Source organism: Procambarus clarkii, chromosome 23 (assembly GCF_040958095.1).
Source record: "Procambarus clarkii isolate CNS0578487 chromosome 23, FALCON_Pclarkii_2.0, whole genome shotgun sequence".
Lineage (NCBI taxonomy): Eukaryota > Metazoa > Arthropoda > Malacostraca > Decapoda > Cambaridae > Procambarus > Procambarus clarkii.
Window position 1 is genome coordinate 40791250 of NC_091172.1, and position 16465 is coordinate 40807714.

The following is a 16465-nucleotide window of genomic DNA, read 5'->3' on the forward strand; positions in this document are numbered from 1 at the left end:
TTCGTAAATTAAATTATTTCCTGCTCATTCCTATGCCACCGAATGATCCTCTTATAACTTCCCCAGACTCGTGGGGTGGGCGACCAAGCCCCCGAGGCGGACTGTGTTGGAAGATTGGGCTCTTCAGCCCCCGCTACATTGAGCCCAGACCAAGCTACTCCTTTGACCCTTTTGACTAACCCCCTCCGGTCTCCTCCCACCTCTGTGGTAGGGTTGAGCTCCACGACCCCAGAGATGACCACCTCATCACCTTTTACCCCCCCCCCCCAGCTGCACTTTGCATGATTCCTACCAGTGGTAGTATGATCCTCACCTTGTTTGGCCCTGCTACATGGACGAAATACTTTGATCTCAACCATCTGGATTCTACACAGCCTGATGATTTCTTCCTCCATAAACACCTCACTGATTCAGTGGATACCTCTGTTTCTTTTAACCCGTACTGGTTCATGTGTCATTGCTGCTCCTTCTCAGGAAGCAGCTGCCCACTTAGCCATATTGTCGAGCATTGGGGAGACCCTTGTAAGGATCTCCAAAAATGTCTGGTTAATTGTTACAGTGACCATGATTACCTCAGTGACCATGGATGGTAGTAATCTTTCATTACAGTGACCATGGATGGTACTAACCTTCCGGTACAGTGACCATGGATGGTACTAACCTTCCGTTACAGTGACCATGATTACCTCAGTGACCATGTGTTATGGACCCGAGTCCAGCGTCCGAGCCCGGAGCAGTGACGACCACGCCATCTGTGGGTCAACTCCGGAAACCCCCTCCAAATGGACGGCGCCATCAAGTGAGGGCAGGAAATACCAGCCACAAGGGCTAGTTTCCCGTCCTGATCGGCTCATAACGCAGCCGCTGCTGACCTCTGGTGAGGTGGCGCTTGGACAGCAACGCCATCTATGGAGTGGATAGGTGGGCGTTTGGGTCTGAGCCGGTAAGTGACATGCCCTAGAGTGTCCCTAGTACTGATGACGTGTCTGATTACAGAGTCGACCTGGGACTGCTGTAATGGAAGTTGGATCAGTCTACCCAAGGCAGCCGTCTTGTCTCCAAGTGTTTGCTGCAGCAGCTGTGAGTCGCCCCCCTGGATGAACACTGTGGTGTTACCCTGCCTGTGATGTGGCAGTTGAGGGATTGTAGTACCCGGGACTGACTGGTGGAGACGCTTAACCACTGGGGTGTTGTGGCGAGGAGAGTGGTCTGTGGGATCACACGAGGCTCCTGACTAGGGCTCGCTACCCTAGTATCGGTCGTGGAGTGGCCTAACCAGCGTTGCTGATTGGAACCTGCCAGCTACCGGCTGGACTTGTGGTTGATGGCCCCCACAACGGTGCTCCCAGTGGAACTGTGATTTGGCTGGCCTGTGGCCAGGGTAGACTCAAGAGAATCGAAGGATTCGTCGTGAGGCCACAAGAGGACCAAGAGCTTAGCCTTGTTGAGCACCGTGAACGTCCAGAGTCTTCAGAGGAAGACTACGTTGTATATAATAGTGTTTAACCCCCCCCCCCTTGTGTAACCTTTTATATATTTATGGTGACGGTAATAATTATATTATTAAGTTTTTGCCTTTATTTCCCTTCCCCATTAATTTACTTGTGTTACGGATCACATCCCTTGAAAGCCACTACTGGCTTGGGGCCGGATACCCTTCCTCTAACAACAGCAGAGAAAGAACCCGGTTGCGACCCGAGAGGGCCGTAACACCATGGATGGTACTAACCTTCCGTTAGTGATCATGGATGGTACTAACCTTCCGGTACAGTGACCATGGATGGTACTAACCTTCCGGTACAGTGACCATGGATGATACTAACCTTCCGTTACAGTGACCATGGATGGTACTAACCTTCCGGTACAGTGACCATGATTACCTCAGTGACCATGGATAGTACTAACCTTCCGGTACAGTGACCATGATTACCTCAGTGACCATGGATGGTACTAACCTTCCGGTACAGTGACCATGATTACCTCAGTGACCATGGATGGTACTAACCTTCCGTTAGTGACCATGGATGGTATTAACCTTCCGTTAGTGACCATGGATGGTACTAACCTTCCGTTACAGTCACCATGGATGATACTAACCTTCCGTTACAGTCACCATGGATGGTACTAACCTTCTGTTACAGTGACCATGGATGGTACTAACCTTCCGTTAGTGACCATGGATGGTACTAACCTTCTGTTAGTGACCATGGATGGTACTAACCTTTCGTTACAGTGCCCGTGAGTAGTGGGGATGAAGACTTAGCGTCAATTTTAGTTTTTTCAAGTCCAATGGTGTTGTCACATTGGACTGAACGAGCTTTAAAATTGTCGCTCTGTCAAACACCCGTTTGAGCCCTAATTTTAGTCATGTTGGTCGCTCTGTCACACCCGTTTAAAACCGAAATATTTTCAGAGTATAGTTTAAGAACGAATTTATTTCAGAGTTCATATAATGATAGAAGTGTTCGTAATGAAATGTAATAGGAAAAATATTCAGGATCGTCTCTACTGTTTTTATTAAACTCTGCTGTCATAAACATATGTTATAAATTATAGTGTTTTAAGTAACTATTATGTAGGATGTAGTGACACCAGTCAAGCACCTGACATAAGGCAGTGTTACCAAGCTCTAGCTCCTGGTCCCCATCTTACTTATGTAACTTCGTTAGTATCCAATCAATTTTCTCATGATTCAAGTCTGCTATATTTCAGACGCTATAAAAGAATTCAAAGTAAATACCGAGTTTCAGCTCTTGTCCCCCGCCTTACTTTACTCATGTAATTTCTTTACTATCGGTTTAATCTTCCTGAAATTTAAACCCGCTATATTTCATGCCCTGTAAAGTAATTCTAAATAAATACCGAGTTCCAGTTCCCGTCCTCCACCTTAGTTCATTTGTGCAACTTCTTTAGTATCAAGCCAATTTTCCCTAAATTAAAAGCAGACATACTTCTGAGTAAGTAAAGAAAATGGAGTTACGGAACTCTAGCTCCTGTCCCCCACCTTGGTTCATTCATACAACTTTGTTACTTTCCGCCCAATCCTCCGTAAATCTACGATCGCTACATTTCTTAAACAGTAAATTAAATCAAAGTAAATATCGAGCTCCAGCTCCCATCTTCCGCCTTAGTTCAATGTACATCAAACTTAATTATTCCAGAACAAGTAAGTAGCTCTCATTCCTTACCTAATCACCTAATCAAAGTAAACAATTTCTCTCCTTCAATACTCCTGTTTACTCAGCTGTGTAAACAATCTGTAACGAAGGGACCTCGTAGGCTGGTGGATAGCGCGCAGTACTCGTAATTCTGTGGCGCGGGTTTGATTCCCGCACGAGGCAGAAACAAATGGGCAAAGTTTCATTCACCCTGAATGCCCCTGTTACCTAGCAGTAAATAGGTACCTGGGAGTTAGTCAGCTGTCACGGGCTGCTTCCTGGGGGTGGAGGCCTGGTCGAGGACCGGGCCGCGGGGACACTAAAGCCCCGAAATCATCTCAAGATAACCTCAAGATGTAATAATAATCACACGGCCATAATACATCTCATCTCTCCCTCCCGCCTTCCTCCTTATCTTCCCCCCACTTACCCCCTCCACACCTTCCTCCTTCCATACCTCTCTACCTCCATTCCCCCCACCCCTATGTCTCATCTCCCTTACCTCCCCCACCCGTTACCTCCCCCTACCTTACCATCCCCAATCCCCTTCCTCCTCCTTCCCCAGATTCCGTCACAACTCTGCACCATCATGAATGTAAATATTCAGCTATATTCTTACCAATCTTCTTGAGCTTATCTTGAGATGATTTCGGGGCTTAATGTCCCCGCGGCCCGGTCCTCGACCAGGCCTCCACCCTCAGGAAGCAGCCTGTGACCGCTGACTAACTCCCAGGTACCTATTTACTGCTAGGTAGCAGGAGCATCAGGGTGAAAGAAACTCTGCCTATTGTTTCTTGCCGGCGCCCGAGATCGAATCCGGGACCACAGGATGACGCGTACAGTGTTCTGTCCGCTCAGCCACCGGCTCCCGGCTCCCATATGTACATATTCTTTCCATCTTCACAGCATACTCTCTGTACAACTTTTATATTTATTATTTGTGTTCTCTGTAAGTTCAAATTATACCTTTTACCTGTTTCTTCCTGTTCTCCATTTTCTGCAAAATGTTCACAGCATGTTCAGTTTATATTACCCACAAGTTCACTGTGTTCATCGCATTCACTTACATGCTTTCTGTGTTCTTTGTCATATTCTCTCATGTTCTCTGCATTCATCGCATTCTCTTACATGTTCTTTAAAATCCAATAAACAATTGTTTCTGTCATTCAGTAACTAGTTCTTTGTCAACCGCACTAGTGTTCCGCTAATAGATTAGCTAAAATAGTCACCAAATTTATTTTAATAAATTACGTAAATGTATTTCTCGTTATCAACGTTAGTCACCTGGGAGTCTAACTCCCAGGTGACTATTTACTGCTAGGTGAACAGGAGAATTGCGCTGTAAGAAACATTTTGCCCATTTGTCTCCGCCTCCACCGGGAATCGAACCCGGAACCTCGGGACTACGAATGAATCCCGAGTGCTGTCCACTGTCAGGCGCTCAGGTCAGAAAATGTATTTTAACAGCATAATTAATAATAACAAAAATACAAGTTTGCTACGAAAAGGTGAACTAGTTGCTTGAAGAGCTTTGTATGTTTTGTGACATAAGTGTTATTATTAAGTGTTTGACTGTAAATGTCTTAGTAAAACTGTCTTAGTGAACGCTGTTACTACATAAAAGTCAGTTATTTTATTACTTTTACTTGAAGTGTAAGTTTATTAGTACATAAAGTAGTACTTGTTTAGTTTGAATTAATACTTAAAGTTGGTTGTGAGTACATAATGACATGTCTTAGTAAGCTTAGCACAAACTCTAGTTTACATATTTCTTGAACAAAGATGCTAGTGACTATTTTCTGATGATTAAAGAACGATTTTACTTGCAGTAAGAGTTTATTTAATGCACATAGAAGTTCTAAAGATTAAATCTTTTATACAAAGTCGCGTTAATGAGTGCAAATGTTAATTAAAATGATCTTGGAATGTATTATTGCTGCCTCGGAGAAATTCTTAAGAGGGTGAAGATGTTTTAGGATGTTTCTTTAATGCTCGAAGATGTCTTAGAGAACTACTTTCATGAACGAAGGTGAGTTAGAGAACAACTTTGATGAACGAAGATGTCCTAGACAGTTTCTTTGATGAACGAAGGTGAGTTAGAGAATAAATTCCAAGGATTGATGACTCTGAGAATAACTTTTGAGGCCATGAGTAGTATTTTGATGTCTTTGAGTGTGTCTTTAATGACTGTGAGTGTCTTTGTTGTCACTGAGTGTGATATTGATGTCTTTGAGTGTGTTATTGATGTTTTTGAGTGTGTTATTAATGTCTTTAATATTTTTGAGTGTGTTGTTGATGTCTTTGAGTGTGTTATTGATGTCTTTGAGTGTGTCATTGATGTTTTTGAGTGTGTTATTAATGTCTTTAATATCTTTGAGTGTGTTGTTGATGTCTTTGAGTGTGTTATTGATGTCTTTGAGTGTGTTATTGATGTCTTAAGGAGTAACTTTTGTGTCTTTTGAGTGTGTTATTGATGTCTTTGAGTGTGTAATAGATGTCTTTGAGTGTTTTATTGATGTCTTAAAGAGTAATTTTGATGTCTTTGAATGTGTTATTGATGTCTTTGAGTGTGTTATTGATGTCTTTGAGTGTGTTATTGGTGTCTTGAAGAGTATCTTCGACAATTTTCTTACTTAACGACGCATAATTTTAGTTAAGAACAGTGTTGAAAGATCCCTTTGGCTATTTCCGGTTGAGAGAAAGGTTATTTTAGTTAAGATATGACGAAAAGAAATTACACTTCGTTATTTTTTCTTACTCCATGAAGTATGTTTGTTAAGAAAGTATTGAACGAAGCTACACTTGAATATTTTTAGTTGAGAGAAATGTTATTTTAGTTAAGAAGCTACAAGAAAATACGATGAATGTGGTTATTTTTAGTTGATTGACGAATAATTAAGTTAAGACATGAAGGAAAGATGATGAACGTGACTATTTTCTCAGTTGACTGACGAATAATTTTATTTAAGAAATAATAAGAAAAGATAATAAATGAGACTATTTTTAATTGATTGATGAATAATTTTACTTAAGCAACGATAAGAAAATCTGTCTTTGTAAATTTGTTACTGTATAAAGTGTAGATTAGTTTAAGAACAGTGCTGTTAAGAAATAATAAGTTGATAACGAGAAAAACATTTACGTAATTTATTAAAATAAATTTGGTGACTATTTTAGCTAATCTATTATGGGAACAGTAATGTGGTTGACAAAGAACTAGTTACTGAATGACAGAAACAGTTGTTTATTGTATTTTAAGGGGGCATTAGGGTTTCAATTTGCCCCAAAAATGCAATAAATGAAAACTCGTTCGATTTCAAACAAACTTTTTTGACAAGTTCTATATAAAAAGTGTTTCATCTGGTCCAAGGTGCAGCATCGTAGCATAAATAGGAAGGGAGAAAAAAAATAGTGAAGTAGGTGTCAAAATTATGCCAAAATGATCAAAATCGATTGTCAATCAAAAGTGTCAACTGAAATCATAGCTATGACTCTTTGCTATCACAATAGCATATATTAAACAAATATTATAATTAGTTTAATTGGGAAAAAAATTTAAGAAAAAAAAATGTATTTTTTTTTTTTCTTTTTTTTTTCGGGCGATTTGCATCAAACTTACACACCTGACTGTACGCAAGCCTATCTGTAAGGATGCCAATTTTGGAGAAAATTTGTTGATGTCAACCTCAGCCACAGATTTTAGAACCTTAGAATTTATTCATTTCCGTTTTTTTTCAATTGACACAAACGTTTACAAAACTTATTAATTTTTTATTCAATTTACATGAAACTTACACAGTATATGTGGAGGGCATGTCTCTACATTTGCATGTTTTCAGTTTTCTCTAAGTTCATTTATTGATTTTATAATAGCAATAAACATGCCATATTTGCATAATTTTTGGGGGGAACTTTGAACTTAAGTATTAAGAAAACTAAAGATGTTCTGGAAATTCTAAAACACACAATCCTTTATTATATGCTAATGTGTCAGAAAAGCGTCACAGAATAATCATATCTGAAACGTGTGTTCTGAAGTGTGGACTTGAAAATGTGTAAAAACCGTTGAAAAAGAAAAAATCTCCCTTTCTATTTACGCTGCAGAACTGAAACTTGTGACAATTTCAGCACTTTTCATATACAACTAGTCAAATAATATTGGTTGACATTGAACAACTTTTCCAACACCACTCTAATGCCCCCTTAAAGAATATGTAAGAGAATGCGATGAACGCAGAGAACATGGGAGAATATGACAAAGAATACAGAAAACATGCAAGAGAATGCAATGAATGCAGAGAACATGGGAGAACATGATAAAGAATACAGAAAACATGTAAGAGAATGCGATGAACACAGTGAACTTGTTGGGAATATGAACTGAACATGCTGTGAACATTTTGCAGAACATGGAGAAACAGGTAAAAGGTATAATTTGAACTTGCAGAGAACATGAATAACGGGTATAAAAGTTGTACAGAGAATATGCTGTGGACATGGAAAGAATATGTACATATGGTAAGAATATAGCTGTATATTTACATTATTGAGGGTGCAGAGTTGTGACTGAATCTGGGGAAGGGGGGAGTAGGGTGAGAAGGGCGAGGAAGGGGATTGGGGATGGTAAGAGAGGGTGAGGTAACGGGTGGGGGAGGTAAGGGAGGGGGGGAAGGTAAGGGAGGGGGAAGGTTAGGAAGATGAGACATGGGGGTGAGCGGGGTGGGGGGAATGGAGGGAGAGAGGGAGGTATGGAAGGAGGAAGGTGTGGAGGGAAGGATAAGTGGGGGGTGGGGGAGATAAGGAGGAAGACAGGAGGGAGAGCTGAGGTGTATTATGACCGTGTGATTATTATTACCTCATTACAGATTGTTTACACAGCTGAGTAAACAAGAGTATTGAAGGAGAGGATTTGTTTACTTTGATTAGGTGACTGAATAAGGGATGAGAGCTACTTACTTGTCTGGAATAATTAGGTTTGATGAACATTGAACTAAGGCGGAGGACGGGAGTTGGAGCTGGGATTTACTTTGATTTAATTTACTGTTTAAGAAATATAGCGGTCGTAGATTTACAGGGGCTTGGACGGAAAGTAACAAAGTTGTACGAATGAACCAAGGTGGGGGACAGGAGATGGAGTTCCGCAACTCTATTTTCTTTACTTACTCAGAAGTATGTCTGCTATAAATTTCGGGGAAATTGGCTTGATACTAAAGAAGTTGCACAAATGAACTAAGATGGAGGACGGGAGCTGGAACTCGGTATTTATTTAGAATTACTTTACAGGGCATGAAATATAGCGGGTTTAAATTTCAGGAAGATTAAACCGATAGTAAAGAAATTACATGAGTAAAGTAAGGCGGGGGACAAGAGCTGAAACTCGGTATTATGTAACGAAGTTACATAATACCGAGTCCCCATCTGGTCCCATCATAATACCTAGTCCCCATCTTACTTATGTAACGAAGTTACATAAGTAAGATGGGGACCAGGAGCTAGAGCTTGGTAACACTGCCTTATGTCAGGTGCTTGACTGGTGTCACTACATCCTACATAATAGTTACTAAAAACACTATAATTTATAACATATGTTTATGACAGCAGAGTTTAATAAAAACAGTAAAGACGATCCTGAATATTTTTCCTATTACATTTCATTAGGAACACTTCTATCATTATATGAACTCTGAAATAAATTCGTTCTTAAACTATACTCTGAAAATATTTCGGTTTTAAACGGGTGTGACAGAGCGACCAACATGACTAAAATTAGGGCTCAAACAGGTGTTTGACAGAGCGACAATTTTAAAGCTCGTTCAGTCCAATGTGACAACACCATTGGACTTGAAAAAACTAAAATTGGCGCTAAGTCTTCATCACCACTACTCACGGGCACTGTAACGAAAGGTTAGTACCATCCATGGTCACTGTAACAGAAGGTTAGTACCATCCATGGTCACTAACGGAAGGTTAGTACCATCCATGGTCACTGTAACAGAAGGTTAGTACCATCCATGGTGACTGTAACGGAAGGTTAGTACCATCCATGGTGACTGTAACGGAAGGTTAGTACCATCCATGGTCACAAACGGAAGGTTAGTACCATCCATGGTCACTGTAACGGAAGGTTAGTACCATCCATGGTGACTGTAACGGAAGGTTAGTACCATCCATGGTGACTGTAACGGAAGGTTAGTACCATCCATGGTCACTAACGGAAGGTTAGTACCATCCATGGTCACTAACGGAAGGTTAGTATCATCCATGGTGACTGTAACGGAAGGTTAGTACCATCCATGGTCACTGTAACAGAAGGTTAGTACCATCCATGGTCACTGTAACAGAAGGTTAGTACCATCCATGGTGACTGTAACGGATGGTTAGTACCATCCATGGTCACTAACGGAAGGTTACTACCATCCATGGTCACTAACGGAAGGTCAGTATCATCCATGGTCACTAACGGAAGGTTAGTATCATCCATGGTCACTAACGGAAGGTTAGTATCATCCATGGTGACTGTAACGGAAGGTTAGTACCATCCATGGTCACTAACGGAAGGTTAGTACCATCCATCGTCACTAACGGAAGGTTAGTATCATCCATGGTGACTGTAACGGAAGGTTAGTACCATCCATGGTCACTGTACCGGAAGGTTAGTACCATCCATGGTGACTGTAACGAAGGTTAGTACCATCCATGGTCACTAACGGAAGGTTAGTATCATCCATGGTCACTAACGGAAGGTTAGTATCATCCATGGTGACTGTAACGGAAGGTTAGTACCATCCATGGTCACTAACGGAAGGTTAGTACCATCCATGGTGACCGTACCGGAAGGTTAGTACCATCCATGGTCACTGTAATGGAAGGTTAGTACCATCCATGGTCACTGTAACGGAAGGTTAGTACCATCCATGGTCACTGTAACAGAAGGTTAGTACCATCCATGGTCACTGTAACGGAAGGTTAGTACCATCCATGGTCACTAACGGAAGGTTAGTACCAACTATGGTCACTGTACCGGAAGGTTAGTACCAACTATGGTCACTGTACCGGAAGGTTAGTACCATCCATGGTCACTGTAACGGAAGGTTAGTACCATCCATGGTCACTAACGGAAGGTTAGTACCAACTATGGTCACTGTACCGGAAGGTTAGTACCAACTATGGTCACTGTACCGGAAGGTTAGTACCATCCACGGTGACTGTAACGGAAGGTTAGTACCATCCATTGTCACTAACGGAAGGTTAGTACCATCCATGGTGACTGTACCGGAAGGTTAGTACAATCCATGGTCACTGTAACGGAAGGTTAGTACCATCCATGGTCACTAACGGAAGGTTAGTACCATCCATGGTCACTAACGGAAGGTTAGTACCATCCATGGTCACTAACGGAAGGTTAGTACCATCCATGGTCACTAACGGAAGGTTAGTACCATCCATGGTCACTAACGGAAGGTTAGTACCATCCATAGTGACCGTACCGGAAGGTTAGTACCATCCATGGTCACTGTACCGGAAGGTTAGTACCATCCATGGTCACTGTACCGGAAGGTTAGTACCATCCATGGTGACTGTAACGGAAGGTTAGTACCATCCATGGTCACTAACGGAAGGTTAGTACCATCCATAGTGACTGTACCGGAAGGTTAGTACCATCCATGTTCACTGTAACGGAAGGTTAGTACCATCCATGGTCACTAACGGAAGGTTAGTACCATCCATGGTCACTAACAGAAGGTTAGTACCATCCATGGTCACTGTAACGGAAGGTTAGTACCATCCATGGTCACTGTACTGGAAAGTTAGTACCATCCATGGTGACTGTAACGGAAGGTTAGTACCATCCATGGTTACTGTAACAGAAGGTTAGTACCATCCATGGTCACTGTACCGGAAGGTTAGTACCATCCATGGTGACTGTAATGGAAGGTTAGTACCATCCCTGGTCACTAACGGAAGGTTAGTACCATCCATGGTCACTGTAACAGAAGGTTAGTACCATCCATGGTCACTGTAACAGAATGTTAGTACCATCCATGGTCACTGTAACAGAAGGTTAGTACCATCCATGGTGACTGTAACGGAAGGTTAGTACCATCCATGGTCACTAACGGAAGGTTAGTACCATCCATGGTCACTAACGGAAGGTTAGTATCATCCATGGTCACTAACGGAAGGTTAGTACCATCCATGGTCAGTAACAAAAGGTTAGTATCATCCATGGTGACTGTAACGGAAGGTTAGTACCATCCATGGTCACTAACGGAAGGTTAGTACCATCCATGGTCACTGTAACAGAAGGTTAGTACCATCCATGGTCACTGTAACAGAATGTTAGTACCATCCATGGTCACTAACAGAAGGTTAGTACCATCCATGGTGACTGTAACGGAAGGTTAGTACCATCCATGGTCACTAACGGAAGGTTAGTACCATCCATGGTCACTAACGGAAGGTTAGTATCATCCATGGTCACTAACGGAAGGTTAGTACCGTCCATGGTCAGTAACGGAAGGTTAGTATCATCCATGGTGACTGTAACGGAAGGTTAGTACCATCCATGGTCACTGTAACAGAAGGTTAGTACCATCCATGGTCACTGTAACAGAAGGTTAGTACCATCCATGGTGACTGTAACGGAAGGTTAGTACCATCCATGGTCACTAACGGAACGTTAGTACCATCCATGGTCACTAACGGAAGGTTAGTATCATCCATGGTCACTAACGGAAGGTTAGTACCATCCATGGTCACTAACGGAAGGTTAGTATCATCCATGGTGACTGTAACGGAAGGTTAGTACCATCCATGGTCACTGTCACAGAAGGTTAGTACCATCCATGGTCACTGTAACAGAAGGTTAGTACCATCCATGGTGACTGTAACGGATGGTTAGTACCATCCATGGGCACTAACGGAAGGTTACTACCATCTATGGTCACTAACGGAAGGTTAGTATCATCCATGGTCACTAACGGAAGGTTAGTATCATCCATGGTCACTAACGGAAGGTTAGTATCATCCATGGTGACTGTAACGGAAGGTTAGTACCATCCATGGTCACTAACGGAAGGTTAGTACCATCCATCGTCACTAACGGAAGGTTAGTATCATCCATGGTGACTGTAACGGAAGGTTAGTACCATCCATGGTCACTGTACCGGAAGGTTAGTACCATCCATGGTGACTGTAACGAAGGTTAGTACCATCCACGGTCACTAACGGAAGGTTAGTATCATCCATGGTCACTAACAGAAGGTTAGTATCATCCATGGTGACTGTTACGGAAGGTTAGTACCATCCATGGTCACTAACGGAAGGTTAGTACCATCCATGGTGACCGTACCGGAAGGTTAGTACCATCCATGGTGACTGTAACGGAAGGTTAGTACCATCCATGGTCACTAACGGAAGGTTAGTACCATCCATGGTCACTGTAACGGAAGGTTAGTACCATCCATGGTGACTGTAAAGGAAGGTTAGTACCATCCATGGTCACTAACGGAAAGTTAGTACCATCCATGGTCACTAACGGTAGGTTAGTACCATCCATGGTCACTGTACCGAAAGGTTAGTACCATCCATGGTCACTGTACCGGAAGGTAAGTACCATCCATGGTCACTAATGGAAGGTTAGTACCATCCATGGTCACTAACGGAAGGTTAGTACCATCTATGGTCACTGACGGAAGGTTAGTACCATCCATGGTCACTGTACAGAAAGGTTAGTACCATCCATGGTCACTGTACCGGAAGGTTAGTACCATCCATGGTCAAAAATGGAAGGTTAGTACCATCCATGGTCACTAACGGAAGGTTAGTACCATCCATGGTGACCGTACCGGAAGGTTAGTACCATCCATGGTCACTAACGGAAGGTTAGTACCATCCATAGTCACTAACGGAAGGTTAGTACCATCCATGGTCACTGTACCGGAAGGTTAGTACCATCCATGGTCACTGTACCGGAAGGTTAGTACCATCCATGGTGACTGTAACGGAAGGTTAGTACCATCCGTGGTCACTAACGGAAGGTTAGTACCATCCATGGTGACTGTACCGGAAGGTTAGTACCATCCATGGACACTGTAACGGAAGGTTAGTACCATCCATGGTCACTAACGGAAGGTTAGTACCATCCATGGTCACTAACGGAAGGTTAGTACCATCCATGGTCACTAACGGAAGGTTAGTACCGTCCATGGTCACTAACGGAAGGTTAGTACCATCCATGGTCACTGTACCGGAAGGTTAGTACCATCCATGGTCACTGTCCTGGAAGGTTAGTACCATCAATGGTGACTGTAACGGAAGGTTAGTACCATCCATGGTCACTAACGGAAGGTTAGTACCATCCATATTGACTGTACCGGAAGGTTAGTACCATCCATGGTCACTGTAACGGAAGGTTATTACCATCCATGGTCACTAACGGAAGGTTAGTACCATCCATGGTCACTAACGGAAGGTTAGTACCATCCATGGTCACTGTAACAGAAGGTTAGTACCATCCATGGTCACTGTACCGGAAGGTTAGTACCATCCATGGTGACTGTAACGGAAGGTTAGTACCATCCATGGTTACTGTAACAGAAGGTTAGTACCATCCATGGTCACTGTACCGGAAGGTTAGTACCATCCATGGTGACTGTAATGGAAGGTTAGTACCATCCATGGTCACTAACGGAAGGTTAGTACCATCCATGGTCACTGTAACAGAAGGTTAGTACCATCCATGGTCACTGTAACAGAATATTAGTACCATCCATGGTCACTGTAACAGAAGGTTAGTACCATCCATGGTGACTGTAACGGAAGGTTAGTACCATCCATGGTCACTAACGGAAGGTTAGTACCATCCATGGTCACTAACGGAAGGTTAGTATCATCCATGGTCACTAACGGAAGGTTAGTACCATCCATGGTCACTAACGGAAGGTTAGTATCATCCATGGTGACTGTAACAGAAGGTTAGTACCATCCATGGTCACTGTAACAGAAAGTTAGTACCATCCATGGTCACTGTAACAGAAGGTTAGTACCATCCATGGTCACTAACGGAAGGTTAGTACCATCCATGGTCACTAACGGAAGGTTAGTATCATCCATGGTCACTAACGGAAGGTTAGTACCATCCATGGTCACTAACGGAAGGTTAGTATCATCCATGGTGACTGTAACGGAAGGTTAGTACCATCCATGGTCACTGTAACAGAAGGTTAGTACCATCCATGGTCACTGTAACAGAAGGTTAGTACCATCCATGGTGTCTGTAACGGAAGGTTAGTACCATCCATGGTCACTAACGGAAGGTTAGTACCATCCATGGTCACTAACGGAAGGTTAGTATCATCCATGGTCACTAACGGAAGGTTAGTACCATCCATGGTCACTAACGGAAGGTTAGTATCATCCATGGTGACTGTAACGGAAGGTTAGTACCATCCATGGTCACTGTACCGGAAGGGTAGTACCATCCATGGTCACTAACGGAAGGTTAGTACCATCCATGGTGACTGTACCGGAAGGTTAGTACCATCCATGGTCACTAACGGAAGGTTAGTACCATCCATGGTCACTGACGGAAGGTTAGTACCATCCATGGTCACTGTAACAGAAGGTTAGTACCATCCATGGTCACTAACGGTAGGTTAGTACCATCCATGGTGACTGTAATGGAATATTAGTACCATCCATGGTCACTGTAACAGAAGGGTAGTACCATCCATGGTCACTAACGGAAGGTTAGTACCATCCATGGTGACTGTACCGGAAGGTTAGTACCATTCATGGTCACTGTACCGGAAGGTTAGTACCATCCATGGTGACTGTACCGGAAGGTTAGTACCATCCATGGTGACTGTAACGGAAGGTTAGTACCATCCATGGTTACTGTAACAGAAGGTTAGTTCCATCCATGGTCACTGTACCGGAAGGTTAGTACCATCCATGGTGACTGTAACGGAAGGTTAGTACCATCCATGGTTACTGTAACAGAAGGTTAGTACCATCCATGGTCACTGTACCGGAAGGTTAGTACCATCCATGGTGACTGTAATGGAAGGTTAGTACCATCCATGGTCACTAACGGAAGGTTAGTACCATCCATGGTCACTGTAACAGAAGGTTAGTACCATCCATGGTCACTGTAACAGAATGTTAGTACCATCCATGGTCACTGTAACATTAGGTTAGTACCATCCATGGTGACTGTAACGGAAGGTTAGTACCATCCATGGTCACTAACGGAAGGTTAGTACCATCCATGGTCACTAACGGAAGGTTAGTATCATCCATGGTCACTAACGGAAGGTTAGTACCATCCATGGTCACTAACGGAAGGTTAGTATCATCCATGGTGACTGTAACGGAAGGTTAGTACCATCCATGGTCACTGTAACAGAAAGTTAGTACCATCCATGGTCACTGTAACAGAAGGTTAGTACCATCCATGGTCACTAACGGAAGGTTAGTACCATCCATGGTCACTAACGGAAGGTTAGTATCATCCATGGTCACTAACGGAAGGTTAGTACCATCCATGGTCACTAACGGAAGGTTAGTATCATCCATGGTGACTGTAACGGAAGGTTAGTACCATCCATGGTCACTGTAACAGAAGGTTAGTACCATCCATGGTCACTGTAACAGAAGGTTAGTACCATCCATGGTGACTGTAAGGGAAGGTTAGTACCATCCATGGTCACTAACGGAAGGTTAGTACCATCCATGGTCACTAACGGAAGGTTAGTATCATCCATGGTCACTAACGGAAGGTTAGTACCATCCATGGTCACTAACGGAAGGTTAGTATCATCCATGGTGACTGTAACGGAAGGTTAGTACCATCCATGGTCACTGTACCGGAAGGGTAGTACCATCCATGGTCACTAACGGAAGGTTAGTACCATCCATGGTGACTGTACCGGAAGGTTAGTACCATCCATGGTCACTAACGGAAGGTTAGTACCATCCATGGTCACTGACGGAAGGTTAGTACCATCCATGCTCACTGTAACAGAAGGTTAGTACCATCCATGGTCACTAACGGTAGGTTAGTACCATCCATGGTGACTGTAACGGAATATTAGTACCATCCATGGTCACTGTAACAGAAGGGTAGTACCATCCATGGTCACTAACGGAAGGTTAGTACCATCCATGGTGACAGTAACGGAAGGTTAGTACCATCCATGGTCACTGTACCGGAAGGTTAGTACCATCCATGGTGACTGTACTGGAAGGTTAGCATCATCCATGGTCACTAACGGAAGGTTAGTATCATCCATGGTCACTAATGG